The following is a 17,842-nucleotide window of genomic DNA, read 5'->3' as shown; positions in this document are numbered from 1 at the left end:
GTCTCGTAACGTTGTGTTATTATCTCATAGCGTGGTGAATGTGCAGGTCACAACTTGTCCACCAGAGCGTGTTGGAGTTGTTGGATTGTGTATTTGATGAGTTTGATGAGGGAAACCAAGAAATTCCATGAGCCTCCGTAGCGTAGCTCTGAGCAGCTTGCGGCTCTGCTCCGCCGTTCAAAAAATAGCTTGTACTGACAATTAAAGGTACTTAAAGGCTACTTCTAAAACGATAGGGATTATGGCAGTGGGCCAATTTGCCAAAATGTTTTACTATCCCTTTAAGTCTTTTATGATTCTAGAATGACTTATCAACACACAGTGCAGTAAATCTGCATCTTTTGTTCTCCCACTCTTGGACTGCACTACAGATCTGCCACCTTTGCACGAGCCACTTTTTCCATTACACTCCATTACCTCACCTAGTTGTATTCATAAAGTTCTGCATAATTCATCCTATGTGTATTTTTTTTTACCTTGCTTTCATACAAGCTGTACCTCCTTGTATTCATACCCACCCACACAGTGCAATATCCCCAATCAAACAACATGTAGTTTTTTCTCTATTACATATAGTGAAGTCTTTATATTTTTTATTCCTTACTTCTTTATGTGTCCTGTACTGTGGTGAATTTCCCACATGTGGCATCAATAACAGATAACAGCTACCTAGTGACTGCATGTATCTGGTGCACAGAGTCATCATGTATTAAATGAATGCACTGTCTATATTCTGCCACTAGATGCCAGCCTTTGATTAGAGAAAACCAAATCAAGCAGCGCTGATTCTTCTCCGCTTCGTCACACTATACCCCAATTTTTTTTTTAAATATTATTCCCATTACATTATATTCAAGACATGTAAAAATAAAGAAGCTGCTGTGAGTTCAGTTTACCATCCAGCAGGGATCCATTCAAACCCTAGAAATAAACCACAAAGCAAAGAATTCATTTGGTACTGTATGTTGGAGATGCTCTTGGCCGTGGTTGCACATGCTGGTGTTTACTTTGTAGTGTTTTATTTTTGGGTCTAGTGAGTCACGCTGTGGCTCATGTGGCTCACAGAGGAATAGGCTAATGCTCAGAAAAGTAACAGCCCCGAAACCAAGGTCAGCGCCACGGTGAAGACAGCCGCCCAGAGGCTGCACGTCCCCGCACAAGGACACATCACTGGATTTCTGCAGCTGCTGAAGTCAAACATTTAGTAAAACACTAAGTGAGGATGTATAGAAACAAAACTCAAACAGATATCCACATATGAGGGGAAATATCCTCTTATAGATGTGTCATCATCAACCCTCGGTGACCTTTGACCTGTGCTCAGGGCATAAACCCCCTGGCATAAACCCTCTATGCGGTTGTTTAGGGCCACAGCCGTTAGGTGGGGGGCCACATGATCAGAAAGGTACCGGGGTTCATCAAGTCATTTAAACATCCTGAGGTCTGCACGTGCAGCTATGAGCTTTATATGTCATTTGAAGTCAATATTCAGCTTCTTTTATCTCACATTTGAGACATTTGGTGAAAATAGAACGGCAGAATGACAACATTTGTGCTCAAAAAACAATCTTACAAAATGTCATTTTAGTCTTGTTTTCTACACTTACTGTATCTATTACTGTATTCATATCCTATTTCAAGCACCAAAACAGTTCATTCTCATGACTGAAGGAGTGTTTTCACAAGGGATTTGACATTTTTCAAAAAGCAGACCTCAAATTTCCAGCATTTGGCCTAAATTATTTCTTTCTACAGTGTTCTAGGACAAACTGGCCTCAGTGTGCTTACAGCAGAGGTTCTAATATTTAGACATAAAACACTTGAGTATTGTTACATCTGCAAGTATCTTAAAAAGATCAATTTAAGAAAATATGTAAAAGTCGAGAAAATGGCCTCAAACCTCAGAGGGATAAACACGTCTGTATTTAGTTTTAACCAGTGATTTGGTGTTTGTGCTTAGAGTGCAGGGCCACAAACAAAAATCTTGTTTAGGGGGCCACCAACATCCTAGGACCGGCCCTGCCTGTGCTTTAGCTTTTGCTTTTGTACGGTTTCCCTACAGTTTTTTTTTACTAAAATGTTTTGACAGTCAAGACAAAGAGTCGTCTCTGCTCGTGAGCTTTAATTCAGACGCTGTTTCGCTGCGTGACAGTCGGTGTCAGTCAAACGCCGCGTCCCCTCCAGCGCAGAAACACCTTCTATCATCTCTATCATCTGCCTGAGCAGGTTGAGTCAACTCTGAGCCCCTGCTGCGCTGCACCGGCTGAATCCCTCCCCCTCCAGACTGAACCCCCTCGAGGCTTCTCCTCTCCTCTCCTCTCCTCTCTCTCTGTCTGTCAACCTTCCCTCCTTCATCATATCCTTCGTCATAAAAATCTGCAGCTTTTAATCTTGTTAGTGGCAAATTCAAGGCTCATGCACTTGCAGTGTCATGATGAATTTCACAATAAAAGCACCTCTGTCTCAGGATCTACTTAGAAACGGATGCCTGGACTGCATGGACCGACGTCCTGTCCGGATGTGTCCAGTGAGTCACTCTGGAGTTTCTTATTGGAAAATCTACTAATTAAAAGTGTCAAGATGAAATGGAAAAACTCTGACCTCCTTATTGAATCTCTAATGTGCATTTTCTACAGCTACATTAGACCCATTATGCACTGCTCTCACATGCAGAACCTGCACGGACAGGAACCCACACTGGGGAAGGTGGTAAATGTTTTGCCACTCATTTCCCACTATATATACTGTATATACCCCTCCTTCTCTCCCTATCTCTTTACATATATATATATAAATTAAGAGACCACTTCAAAATGATCAGTTCCTCTGGTTTTACCATTCCTATATATAGACATTTTTGTTTCATTCTATAACCTACTGACACAATTTCTCCCAAATTGGAAATAAAAATATTGTCATTTAGAGCATTTATTTGTAGAAAATGGCGACAGGTCAAAATAACAAAAAAATTCTGGTGTTTTCCTACCTTGTATAATGCAGAGAAAACAAGTTCATATTCATTTTAAAACAACACAACACTACTTTTTAAACTTTAGGAAGAGTTTAGAAATCAAAATTGGTGGAATAATCCCAATCTTTAATGGCAGCAGTGTTTTTTTTATATATTTATAATCTTTCTTCCTCATTAAATATGATTTGGTTCAGGTAATCAGCTAAGTAGAATGAGGTGCTTTTGTTGGAGTTCAATAGACACTGGAATGGATGGCATACATGTAGAAGTTGATTTATTAAGAACATTTTGGAGTGGTCTCTTTTTTCCAGAGTTATATATATATATATATATATATAAGGAGGTATGTTCTCAGGTCAAAGTGGTTCAGATCATCTGCTTGTTTACAACCTGTAAATGCTAAATGGACTGCACTTACAGAGCTTTTCTGGACCTATCGACCACTCAGAGCTCTTTGCAGTAACACTTGCCACATTCACCCATCCACTCACACTTCCATACATCTCAAGACACATGCACACACACAGTGTAGCCAGTGTATCTCCAGCTCCAGTATCCAGGTTGTAAAAAAGAACAAGAATAATCAATTTTAGAATGTGATAAAATAACAAATGAGATGGAAACAGCTTGTAATCATTGCAGAAACAATAAAACCACACTTTTTAATGAGCTGTGCCTAATTGATGATGTGACGCACAGCAGAGAAGTGACAATATGTTTGCTTGCCCTTTAGCAAATACAAAAAAAAAAGAAAAGAAAAGGGGAGAATAGCCTGAAATCAATATCTTTTGACTTTTTTCCTCCAGGCGTCTTAGAAGCCCACGTCGGTCCGACTGTCCTTTTCACACAGAAATCAATCCGGCTCATCGTCGGGCCTCCGTGTCACCACCACACAAATTCCCCCGGACACAGAATTAGATTATCAGTCTAATGATGCCAAGTGAAACTGGGTTGACTGATTTCACTTATGGATGACACCATTTTTTTATGTGGTAGCCTCAAATCAGAACAGGGGGTTTTTTGTGTGTGTGTGTGTGTGTGTGTCTGCATGCGTGCGTGTGTGTGCCAGATGTCTGTTTATTCTGAAGAGAGAAGTCAGACAGACGCTGGTGGCAAGAGAAGGAGAGAAGAGCCAGCCTTCTCTTCTCTTTTGCTTTGCTTATTGTTGTTTTTTTACATTCCACCGCATCGCAGAAGGAATGAATATTTCATTGTTCTCGGACAACGCTGACCTCTTTTGAGTCTGTGGAGGAGGAAGAGGAGGAGGAGGAGGAGGTGGTGGAGGAAGGAGGAGGAAGAAGATTTCCATAAGGTTTGATGCTTCACAGCTCAGTGGAGAAGACGTCAGCATGATGGACCCAGAGCTCAGGTTCCTGGAGGTGAGGTGTCAGTGTTGCTGTTAAACCAAACTTGAGTGGGTTTTTTTTGGACCGGATGCTGAAGTTGCAGAAGAATCAATATTATTTGGTGATAAATAATGAATAAAGTCTCATCAGATGTTTGACATGCAGTTGTTTGTGCATTGGCTTCTCAGAAAGGGCGACATGTGTGATTTATCATGGAGTCCCATGAGTGTGCATGGAAGCAGGGCCGTTGCTAGGAATTCTGGGCCCCCTTAAAGAATACTAAAGTGGGCCCCTCCCCCCTGACTTTTCCTTTTTTTTTTCTTAGACTACGTATGTATTATCGTTTTTTATTTAGCCTACTTTGTTTTGATGCTAATGCAGCATTACACTGCAAAAACTCAAGTATCTTAGCAAAAATATTTGTCTTATTTCTGGTCAAAATGTCATTTCTAGTCAAAACAAATCTCATTCTACTTAAAATAAGACTCATCATATTAAAAGTAGCTTGTTTTTAGACACTTTTTACTTCTTTCAAGCATATTTTCACTTGGAATAAGTAGAAAAAATCTGATAGTGGAACAAGTTTTTCTTATTACAAGCACAAAAAACTTAGTTTCACTGGCAGATTTTTCGATTTATTGTGAATTTAAGTGAAAATGATCTAAAAACAAGTAAATTTTTAGGTGATGAGTCTTATTTTAAGTGGAAAGAGATTCGTTTTGACTAGAAATGAGACATTTGGACAAGAAATAAGACAAATATTCTTGGAAAGATGTTGAGTTTTTACAGTGTACTATGAGTATTAGTCAGGGTCTTACGCAGAATAAATCAGTCATACAAAGATTAGACTACAGGGGTTTTTTATGGGCCCCACTGGGCGCTGGGCCCCTAGAGTTATCATCACCTTTCTCCCCTATACAACGGCCCTGCATGGACCGGATGCTGAAGTTGCATAAGAATCAATATTATTTGGTGATAAATAATGAATAAAGTCTCATCAGATGTTTGACATGCAGTTGTTTGTGCATTGGCTTCTCAAAAAGGGCGACATGTGTGATTTATCATGGAGTCCCATGAGTGTGCAGCATTGTCGCCTGCAGGAAGAGTGCAGGCTCTGAGAGAAACGGCCCCTGTGGGACTCAAAATGTGTCAGGACTCAGACTTCTGGTTGTAAGCATGAGTGATGAATGCGCTGCAAGGTGTGTTTGGGAAGTAGATGTGAGACTAAAAAGCCATATTATAGTTCACATCCCACAAGGGCTGAGGTAAATTAACTCTAAGTCGACCTCAACAGAGCGTGGTGTCGGACGGTGAAAGCCGGAGTCACCTGTTTGGATTTGGATTATTGTTATTATAATGAGGTTAAAGAGGTGGAGGCGTATTTAACAGGCTTTTGTCCCACAGTGGAGGAGAAGTCAATAGTTGCATGACATGTAAAGAAAAAGAAGATGGATGGACAAAGGTGTGTGATGCTACGAGTGTAACACTGTGCAACAAAGTGCACTGAAAAAATTGATTTTGTTGACTTTACTCTAAGTTGTTTGAGATGGAAAGAACTGTGCAGTACTACGAAGTTTACTTTTGCAGCTTCTAAAAACAATACTCACATTCACAAGTCTTTGGAGGATGGTTCTTGTCCTCAGACTCAAACTCAGACAACTTTATTAATCCCACCAGGGGCAATTGGTTTCAGCAGCTTGCATACTGGCAAATACAAGAACACAGTACACACAATAAATACATAGGGAATAAGGTAGTAAAGTTAAATAAATAGAATGTCAAGGAATACAGTGTCATCAAGGATCAATAGTTGAATAGTGAATAAATCCTTCTCCTTCTTTTTTCCCCATTTTCTTGGAGGGTGGCGCATCACTTCCATCTTTCCTTAAAGGGATAGTTCGACATTTTGACAAAATGGCCCATTGACTTAATCCCTATAGTTTTAGGAGTAGGTTCATTACCTTTAATTGTTGGTGCAAGCTGTTTTTAGAACGGCGGAGCAGAGCCGCGAGCTGCTCAGAGCTACGCTACGGAGGCTAATGGGATTTCTTGGTTTCCCTCATCAAAACTCATCAAATACACAATGAATCAAACAACTCCAAAACGCTCTGGTGGACAAGTTGTGACCTGCACATTCACCACGTTATGAGATAATAACGGAACGGAACTCTGAGCAGCTCACGGCTCTGCTCCGCCGTTCTAAAAATAGCTTGCACCGACAATTAAAGGTAACAAACCTACTCCTAAAACTATAGGGATTATGGCAATATGGGCCAATTTGCCAAAATGTAGAACTATCCCTTTAAGGATGGTTAATCCTCACTTGTACTTTTCAGTAAAGGTTACTTCAGCCTGATGAGTTAATTACTTGCCTCCCCAGAAAGTTGTATTAACTATAAGTCTAAGCTATAGGAGAGTCAAAAAATGATGCACGCAAACTGGCATGAAAACTGTTGATTGACAATTAATGTGAGTGTTTGTCCTAATATAATTAAATATGAAGCTGCTTTTGGTCTGAATGTTCACACGCTTTCAGCATCCACATCCCTCCACACACACACTTACACACACAATACTGTACAATGAACCAGCTCCTCTCCCTGCTGACGGAGGTGAGCAGAGCAGCTCCGTGTTGAATGACATGTCAGTTGGCATAATTGCGAGGGGGCTGTGGGAGTTTCTTTTTTTTTATTATTGTTATGAATTAAAAGCAGAAGAAAAAAAAACCCAATTCAATCGCTTTCAATGATAACACTAGAGTTCAGTGCCAAATTAGCTTTGACCCAGTCTCTACACCTGCGTTGACTGGAGACCCGTCAGTTGGAGTCTTTGGATCTAACAAAGACGTCTCCATTGGAAAACGTGAACTCATAAAATCCAATTCTCAGAAGTCAAACCCACTGCTTTTTATTTCTACAGCTTTCTTCGGATGCTTGGCTCAGTAATTGTTGAGCAGAATCAGACTAGTAAGAGTTTTTAATGATTAAACACTGCAAAAATTCAAAATCTTACCAAGAATATTTGCCTTATTTCTAGTCAAAATGTCATTTCTAGTCAAAATAAATCTAATTTTACTTAAAATAAGACTCATCACATTTAAAAAGCTTGTTTTTAGACACTTTTTACTTTTTTCAAGCAAATTTTCCACTTAAAATAAGTAGAAAAATCTAACAGTGGAGCAAGTTTTCATTCTTATTACAAGCACAAAAAACTTGCTTTCACTGGCAGATTTTTCTACTTATTTTAAGTGGAAAATTTGCTTGAAAAAAGTGAAAATGATCTAAAAACAAGTACATTTTTAGGTGATGAGTCTTATTTTAAGTGTAAAGAGATTAGTTTTGACTAGAAATTAGACATTTTGACAAGAAATAAGACAAATATTCTTGGAAAGATGTAGAGTTTTTGCAGTGAAGAATGAGTTGTTGTGGGTAGATTTATGAAGGAACAGGAAGTTCAGGGAGTTGATGGAGGAGTTATAAGAAGCCCAAAGTGTCAGTGAAAGAACAGGTGAGCCACCCTGATAAAGAGATCTCGGGAAAAAGCGACACATTAAACCCTGGAGGCCGAGACAGATCGAAGCCCGTGCACTCAGAGCCTCAGGCTGCTCGGTATACTTCAGTGCACCTTGACCTCCTTTTTTTTTAGGTCAAGGAGGTTTCTTCCTCTCTGAAGACGATGAAATACAAATTCCACAGCAGTTTTCTGTGAAATGAAATAATCCCATGTGCTTTGAGGCGAATGTAAACCAGGCTGTCACAAAGAGAAGGATAAGATAATACAAATTCACCTCTAAAAATGTTATTGTAGGCTATATCCCAGTGAATCATTCTATGCACTATACTATACGTGTCTGGAAGGTGTCGTTTATGGTCTGGATTCATCGGCAGCCCGCCTTGCCTAACTCTTTGTCACGTCGGCTCTTCACAGCTGTCGTGTAAAGACACCACTCGTGATTTATTCTGGATGTGAAAAGCTTATACTCTTTCATTTATGCGCGGCTGACTGAGCTTCGGAAAAAAACCTAGCAAAATCCCTGAGTATAGATGGAAATATCCATATGTATCATCATCGTGGAGATGACTAATATGTTCTGCAGGTACATGGCTTTCATCTGCCAGCAGCGCTCCACTCCCACTCACAGCTTAGCGTCTTTGTGATTGTGCTGTTTGCAATTTCACATATTTATAAGTGGATATTTAGGCCTTGAAAGAGATTCGAAGCAGTTCAGAGTTTAAGGCCTCTTCAGCTGCAGAACACTCCCAAATAGGAATTAATATTCAAGACAACGACATTAAAGGCAGAGTGTAGCATTTTTCTATTTTAATGTGATTACATTCAGGCTGTATCCGCGGGTAAATCCCCTTCCTTTATAGCTTTAAACACGAATTGGGAAGATGGAGAGAAGATAAAAGATGACATGTGTATTTGAGATTTGAGATTTTTCTGTCTCCAAGGGCAGAGGTGAAGGATCGTTTTTGCTTAAATTAATCAGAAATAATCTCATGCACAAATAAATAGCTTGAATTTTGAATGTGAAAAGTTAAACACAACGCTTTGAAGACAAGCTGCCGTTTAATTAAAGCAACACAATGAAATAATGACGTGTGCTTGGGTTTTTATTAGGAAGGGAAGCTGTGAAGGACTGCTCAGTAGTTTGTGACTTTAACCTGCTCTTATCAGCTTTGCCTCAGAACCTTCTGGGTCAATTAACCCACTTAGGATGTTTCCTTATCAAAAACACTTTACTACCAAACCTCAGTGGTACCAAACTCGGAGCCCTGCAGCTTTCCATCCCGGCAGCAGGTTAATTACATTCACCTGGCATCCCAGGCGTAAATCAGTCCCTGATTAGGCAGCAGGAGGGAAACCCACAAGAGTTTGGAGATCAGCTGTTGGGACTCGTGGCCCATTAAAACAAAGTCTTGGCTGCCCACAGCGCTCAGTGCTGCTGGCTGGTTTGGTGTTGATCCTACTGGTTAAAGAGGAACTATGCAAGGTTTGTACCTTAACTATGCTACATTTTTACCTTAATTAAACAGTTTGGGAGTAATTGTGATGGTTAAAGTGATATGCCAACATTTTTTTTTGTGTCTTGCCTCACTCCCGAGTCGATGACCAGCAGATAGACACCATCCTTTCGACTGTGCGTGCAGTAACAAGGGAGATAGAGCCGTATCGCCCGTAATTAGCTTAGCTCAAACACTGGAAGTGTATGGGTAGTGTTAGCCTGCCTCCTACCCGAGCCGAAATCAGCAGTCAGAAGCTGGTTTCATTTTAGCTCTAAACTCTGTAAATATATCACTTTATCAACATTTCAAACATGTTTAGGAGAGAAAGTAGCCGTTTAGATCAGCAGTGTGTCGTTAATTTGTCTAAATACCAGCTGTTTACAATTTTGTTCGGACGAATTCGGCGCTACTCAAGCTAGCCGTTGTGACCAACGCACTTCCGGTTAAATAAAACACCCGTTGCCCTTTACGTACAGAAAACCATGAGGATAGAATTTGTGCTTTTACTTTGAAACAGGAAGCTAACCTACCCTCGATGTAGCTAGCTTGAACCAAAATAAACCGTCTTAGCTTGAACCCTCCGTTTTGACTGATCTCGTCCCGTTAGCGGCATTTAACCGCTCAAGATGCCTTACCGGAGAGTTTTGTCAGCTCTGAGACGAAGATTGGTCCGTTTAGAGTTGCTGAAGAGTTTCTCTGATGACTTTAGGTGGAGGCAGGCTAACACTACCCATACACTTCCAGTGTTTGAGCTAAGCTAATTACGGGCGATACGGCTCTATCTCCCTTGTTACTGCACGCACAGTCGAAAGGATGGTGTCTATCTGCTGGTCATGGACTCGGGAGTGAGGCAAGACACGTAAAAAAAAATGTTGAATGACTTGTAAAGGGTCTCTTGAAAAGAGATCAGACTTGCATAGTTCTCCTTTAAAGTGTCATTAAATTGGTCTTAGAAGATCTTGATTCTTACTCAAAAGGCTCAGAACAATTTAATAATCTGCAAGAAACTGTGCACAAAAGAATAAAATCAGAGAATAGATCAACATATATAATTTCCTAGAGCCACAGAAACATGAACATGGTGTGCAATGGTTTTTAGACCGAAAAGGGCAGGAAAGCGGGTGCACAAACATACAGTCCGCGCGCAAAGCAAATGCAAACAACCACAAATAGCAGCACTAATGTCGGTGTGCACATGCAAACACAGATGCACCGTTCAGTCTGAGGAGCTGGTGGAGAAGACCCGTGCCTCGGGGACATCAGTGAACTTCCCAAATACCAGCAGAGGTCAGAGAGAGAGAGATCATTTCCATGTGGTCTCTGATTCCAGCTGTTAAATATTTAATGGAGAAGGGAAGAGAGTCCAACCGGCAACCGCAACCTTTGAGGATCTTTTCCTCCGTCTTCCTCTGTCCCAGCTCCTTTTTTTCTCCCGTCTTATCTTCACTTTCTCCACAGCCTGTCTCTCTCTATCTGAGTTTTCAGTCTGTGCCACCGTTTCCCCGCCTCGCTCCATGTTCGCTGACCTGGCGCCTCTCCTCTAATCTCCATCATCCAGTGTCCAACAAGCACACACACTTGTGATCCTGCAAGTCTCATGATTGTAGCTCATTACTGTCATTTCCTGACCTTTTGACCCCTCATCTTAATTCTGAATCTACAGTAAGGAAGCATTAGTCTCAAAACCACAATGAGAGATGATGGTTTGCAGGAAATGAAGCTAAGAAGATGAAGATTTAACAATTTATCCCTGGCGAGGATGGATGAGACATCTTGTGCAAACTTTAACCATTAATAGAGGCTGAAATATTTCCGATTATGATTTAGATCCTGAGAAAATGCAAAGTATTCCATTTCTTAAGCTATGAAAAAGTCAGGATTAATAGCCGTACCTGTGGAAAAAAATCACAATTACTTTGCACAGCGTTTCCGTAAAGTTCCATAATGCAACGCAGCTCATAATACTCATAATTCTAACATTAATTCACCTTTGTTTGGCACAGGCGATCCACTCTGTGTAACTGCCACCAACAATAATGTCACAGGTTTCCCATAAAGCCTGGGAATCAGAGCGGAGATCTAACAGACAGTTCATCCTGACAACCTAATCAGTCATCATGCTGCTCTTGGGGAGAGGAAAACTGCTCTGTCACAACGGTTTTTGGCTGCAGAGCAAAGATTTTAGTCTCTGATGCAGTGTAAACATAAACCTGACACTGAGCCCTGACTTAACCCTTGCAGTGACGCAGCAGCCTGCTCTTAGTTTGGCCTTTCTGTTTAGTGTTTCATCATTAAATCCAATGTAGAGCACTGTTTTTCTTTTGCATGCATGCTTAATGTGTTTAACAAATTATATAATGTCTATTGCACTAGAGAATCTAGTCTCTCTATCCGCAGGGTTTGTCTTTTAGTGTCTACTCCTCCATCTTCATTTGTGCATGCCATTGCCCCCCTCCCTCCTCCTGTTGTGGTCATTATTTTTAGATGGGATAGTGGGCACAGTGTGCGTGAGTGTGCACCGGTGGGGGTTCGTGTCTTCGGGCCTTTCTCTGTGACACCTATCAGTTTGCATTCAGTCACTTGGCAGCAGGAAAGGCCAGCTGGTTACCGGGGCCGCTTGATTGGCTCGCCTCGTTCTCCTCGGAAAGGGATTTCAGATGAAGCCTCGGTGCAATGACACGCAGAGCTATAATCCTGTATCATTTATTTCCGAGGGATATTCTAATACTGGATGTTACAAAACTCCCTGAAGTGATACTGTGGGGATTGTAAGGTAACATCATCAGAGGTAAAAAATAAAAAAAATACCACAAAGAGCTCTGCTGCTCCCTGTGGGGATATACTGTACACTGCTTTACAAACACCAATTCACAAGAAAACTATAAATACCACTAGTCTGAATGACAGTCACTGTTGCTTTTACTGTTGGGCTGCAGGGAAATGATCAGAGTGTTATTATTTGTCTATGTCTAAGTTAAAATTTTGGTTTTAGAGCCACATTTAAACTTCTAATGGCACAATTTAGTCATCTTTGATTTAATTAAGGCCTGTGTTATGTAATCTATCAGCAGCAGATTGGTAATTAAACCACATCCATGATATTTTAGCTAAACTAATGACTGAATTATGGCTTTAGATTGTTTTCATTTCCTCCATAGCTTTAATTAATTGGGGGGAAATAGAAGGGCAGAGGGTTTTAATATACAACTGTACCCTCTATTATAAAGTGAGAAAGAGTGTGCTTCAGATAAATAGATCAACCAGCATTGGCAATAGTATTTTCATTCAAACCCTGGAAAAGACTGAGAATGGTTTTCAGCACCATGGACAGCGCAAGGCAGGAAGAAAGAAGAAAGAAAGAAAGAAGAAAGAAAGAAAGAAAGAAAGAAAGAAAGAAAGAAAGAAAGAAAGAAAAAAAAGAAAGAAAGACAATGGACCTCTTCAAAATAGCCAGAAATATATAATGTGACACAGGATGTTCGCAGTTAATTAGAAAAATAAAAGCCCATGACAAAAACTATGAGCACAATTTAATCTCTGTAACCATGAGGTGCATTTAAAACCCATAAAACAATATTAATCTTAATTATCTCAGTGTTTTGTATTGTAATCTTTTATTATAAAAACATTTCTTAACCTAATTTTAATTGTAATGTTTTGGGGGAAGCACTGTTGTGGGTGGAGCTTGAGATGAGGGCTTTTATTTTGAAAGCGACGCCGGAAGCTCTGTGCCGCGCTGCCGCCGCGCCGCTTGCCGCGTGCCGCTGCTGCTGCTAAATTGGCGCGCCGACAGGTCTGATGTTATTACCGGGGGGGAGAGCCAGAGCCGCTGGATAGACACACCACACCAGACCACATCAGACCGGGGCTCGGACACCATGACGGCGTCTAAAGAACCAACCAAGAAGAAGCCGAAAGATGGACAGCAGGACGAGGTAGAGAGAAAATAGACCACTCTATCACACATTTAAACCCCGTGTTTTTGTGTTTTACTCCGAGGAGGTAAAAGCTGTGCGTGGACAGGCAGCAGAGCAGACTGTGGAGAGGACAGAGTGGAAACTGGTGTGTAGATGCGCTGGTGCAGGTATCAAATGGAGAAAAGGAGACAAAAATACAAGGAGCATCGTATGCATGTCAGTATTGATGTGGAGTAGGTTTGTTTATTTCCTGCAATATCAGAAGTGAGAACTGGATTTTGCATTTTGCACTTTTCATTACAAGTTTTTTTTTTGCACAGCTTCCAGTTTTCACAAGAGTCACAATTTGCAAAGATCTCACTTTTTTTTTTTTTTTTTTATTACTTAATTTTTACAGGGACAGCGCACAATTAAAGTAATTGTACCAGAGTTAGCTGATAGCTAATTTACATCTGTTGTCCCTGGACAGGCAGACAGAAGAAACAACGATCAGTAGCCTACACTAAATACAATAGCCTACATAAAAATGAAACAATACATAAAATTCCATCAATGTGATCAGAGTACAGGCCTGTCAATCATAGGTGGTTCCACTTTTGTGTTTCTTATAGCCAGAGCTTCAGGCTGGACTTAAATTCTACTAGGCTTCCTGAGTCTCTTATGTGTGTAGGTATACTGTAGAGTTCCACCTCGCTATGACTTTAATGGAGAAAGCAGATTGTCCAAAAGCTGTTCTTCTTCTATCTGAACTGTGGTTCTTCTGAACATTAAGAAGAGTAAGAAGAAGTGTTTGCTTGTGTCTGGACTCTGTAAAGTGTTGAAGTCTGACAGCTAGTTAATACACCACCACAGTAGCCTCTGCTGAGAATTCAAATGAGGCTGGACTGTAATCACACAGAGCAGACTGCTGCTGAAGTATGGTGTGGAAAATTACACTTTTATAGCACCCGGTATAGAAGCAGTCTAGTGTGTATAGTATTAGTTTTTGCTGCTGCTGGGTCAGTTCTTGGATCTGAGAGTCCAGCCTTGTGCTTCCAATCAGTTTTGTTGATTTTGTTTTGGCGATAAAGAGGTAGAAAGTGTCTCTTCTTCCTGGGTTGCCTGTTTTCTCTGGGTTGCCAGGTTTGTCTTTTTGGTGAAAATGGTTAAAAACGCTTTTGTTTTTATTTCTAATTCTCACTCCTAAGCGGAGAAAAATGTGTTTGTTGAGTCTTTTTCTGTTTTAATCCCTCTGTCTCTCTCTCTCTCGCTCAAACACACAGCCAAACAAACAAACACACACACACACACACAGACACACAAACACAAACCCTGACACACTCACAGACTCAAACTCCCCGCTTGCTTTACTTTCCACTGAAGTGAGTCGGATCAACAGACTGTTGCAGTGAACTGTGTCTGCTAAAGCCTCACACACACACACACACACACACACACACACACACACACACACACACACACACACACACACACACACACACACACACACACACACACACATGCACACACACACACACATGCACATTCACACACGCACACACATTCACGCACACACAGTGGGCAGAGCATCTCTTGCTTTGCACACCACTGGGCCATCGACTTCTCTGAGTATTAGTTCAACATCTCGGAGCTAATTCTCTGCATGCAAAGTGTGTGTGTGTGTGCGTGTGTGTGTGTGTGTGTGTGTCTGTGTGTATATGTGTGTGTGTGTGTGCGTATTAGAATCAGTTTTTCCTGCTTCATTAGTAAACAGTTTCCACCTCACCAGTGGTCCATGTGATATTGTTCTGGGCACATTTGTGCATCTTCAGCTTCAGCGTCTGACTCATTCACACAAAAATCATATTATTAATCCTTCAACTACACAAAAGTGTGCGTTTTATTATATTGTAATACAATAGTCTTGAGTAGCAGTTGTAAATCTCTGGGCTGAAACTGAAGGGATGGAGCAGCAGAGGTCAGAGAGATGTGAACCTTCTGGAGGTATCGGCACATGAAAATGTTTTTGTTGTCCAGGATTCTCACAGCGAACGTATTTTTTTTAATATCTCTGCTGCAGATAAGAGCCGAGCCGCCGGCCTGTTGTTACAAAAAAGCTTTGCCGTGATGGGGGGATAATCACCGCTGGGCAGACAGGAGGACGAGTGTAAAGCTGCATCAGCCAGACGGCATATTCAAAAATCAATCCATTTGCTAGATGGATCTAGCAGAGGTGAATGCTAACAAGTCTGTCTGAGACTCTGAGTTCATTGAGAGGAATGTTTTCATTCCGCATATTTAAAGTTTTACAGCTTCAGTTGCTTAGAAAAATATGCAGAAATAATCCACAGTTTTCATGGATTAGTTGCTTTGGCTGCTTTGTTGTGACATCACAAAGTCACAGGAAGTCCTGACGGCTCATTTTCTGAGTACAGGCTGTGTGCATTTCTCTTTGATACTGCCACAGTATTAAAGGGATAGTAGCATTTTTTTTTAAAGTGGGGTTGTATGATCTACAAATAGCCCCTAAGTACTTTAATTGCAGTAGAAGACTCTCTGTACTCCTCCCGTTAGCAACGCCAGCCCATAATAGCCCTGCCCAGAGATTTACAACATACATGTTGTGAACAGACCCAAAGAAACGGCCTATTTTCGCGGCCTAAAAGGCAACCAACTGCTGATCGGTGGGTGCTAACCCTGGGCGGAGGGATACGTGAGTTGGTTAGGTCCAAATAAAAACTGTGTTTTTCCTGCACTTTGAAGGGCTGGAAAAAATTATATTATAGCGAACAACTGTGTATTTTTTTTTCAGGTAAAACCTCTTTTAGGCCGTGAAAATAGTCCGTTTCTTTGGGTCTGTTCACAACACTGTATGTTGTAAATCTCTGGGCAGGGCTATTATGGGCTGGCGTTGCTAACGGGAGGAGTGCAGAGAGTCTTCTACTGCAATTAAAGTACTTAGGGGCTATTTGTAGATCATACAACCACACTACTATACTACTATCCCTTTAATATAGAACCCAGAGCTGATCTATAATCACACCACACGTTGAAATCTCCTCCATATGTTATGCGAGACCTTTTGATAAAATGCCAAAGCGAACAACTGTGGAGCTGTTAACTCTGAGAGGGCGATCGTTTTCTTGTTGAGTTTTTGCTATTAAACGCACTAGTGAACAGTGAATAATTAAAGTGTAATTTAATTACAGTTGTAGACGGCCGCCGACGGGGAGGGGTTTGATGATAAACACGCTCGCCGAGGCCCCGGCTTGAACACGAAACAATGCGGAGATGAGATAAGGCGGCGTGATGCATCTGTGTCTTGAACGTCATGTTTCATTTTAATAGGAACAATCAGGAGAGGCAGGTGGAGCTGCAGGAGCTCAGGTACTGTGGCTCTGTGATAATAGCCAGCAGGGTAAGAAGGTCAATGCTTTATATGAGGAATGGTCTGTTGGGGGGTTTTTTTCTGCATTTTTGTGATGCAGCGTTTTTTGCCTTGTTTTTACAGATGTGCACACCTGGGGAGTGTTACATCCAACCACACCTGGGTAGATTTTATTGATGCACCATAACATATCTTTTTTTCCCCTGATGAACAGATGACTTCCTGCTTCTCATAACCGATGCAGATATCGATATCCAATAACATTTTTTAATGGTTTTTAAATCCACACCTGAGGTTAAGAAAGGCTAAGATGCAGTAAGTGAAGATGGATTGAACATTACAGTATAGCATTGCCTCTGACTTAAAGGGATAGTTCAACATTTTGGCAAATTGTCCCATTGCCATAATCCCTATAGTCATAGCAGTAGGTTCGTTACCTTTAATTGTCGGTGCAAGCTGTTTTTAGAACGGCGGAGCAGAGCCGTGACCTGTTCAGAGCTACGCTACAGAGGCTAATTTGATTTCTTGGTTTCCCTCATCAAACTCAAATACACAATCCAACAACTCCAAAACAGTTTTCGAGGTAAATTCATGCAAAACCGTTCCCGTCGGGGGGCAGTTTTTTGGCCTCGAAAACAAGTTGTTGAGTTGTTGGATTGTGTATTTGATGAGTTTGATGAGGGAAACCAAGAAATCCCATGAGCCTCCGTAGTAGCGTAGCTCTGAGCAGCTCACGGCTCTGCTCCGCCGTTCTGAAAACAGCTTGCACCGACAATTAAAGGTAACGAACCTACTGCTATGACTATAGGGATAATGGCAATGGGCCAATTTGCCAAAATGTTGAACTATCCCTTTAACCAAATAATATAACTAACATCACCACTGTAATCAGAACAAAAACAAGATCAGTTATGACCTTTTAAAAATCAACTTTTCAAATCAACTTAGGGGGCAAACAGGCTGATAATGAGCAAAATCAAGGCAATGTTAAAGGCTAATTATAATTGGCTCTAGTAATGTCATTAATGGGCTTATCTGTGTATTTTGGCCCATAATTATCAGCCAATATCGGGATAATAATAATATGTTTGTCGTGCATCCCTGGTTTATTTCTATCACATTTACAAAAAGAACAAGCTAAACTGCACTGTTGTTATGTCCATATACATTTGTGTATAATGCTGAAACCTTTGGTGCCTCCATCCAAATTTGACACTGATTTGATAGAAAAC

General features: G+C 41.0%; 1 protein-coding gene across 1 annotated transcript in view; it reads left to right on the top strand.

Moving 5' to 3' along the window:
• Positions 1-17,842, top strand: part of LOC310998191 (inactive dipeptidyl peptidase 10-like) — a gene marked incomplete at both ends in the record, with an annotated part of 63,409 nt that overhangs the window by 5,603 nt on the left and 39,964 nt on the right. The window lies entirely within an intron of this gene.

Source organism: Trachurus trachurus (genome assembly GCF_905171665.1).
Source record: "Trachurus trachurus genome assembly, chromosome: 2".
NCBI lineage: Eukaryota > Metazoa > Chordata > Actinopteri > Carangiformes > Carangidae > Trachurus > Trachurus trachurus.
The sequence above is the reverse complement of the archived record's forward strand: the minus strand, read 5'-3'. Positions and strand labels throughout refer to the sequence as shown.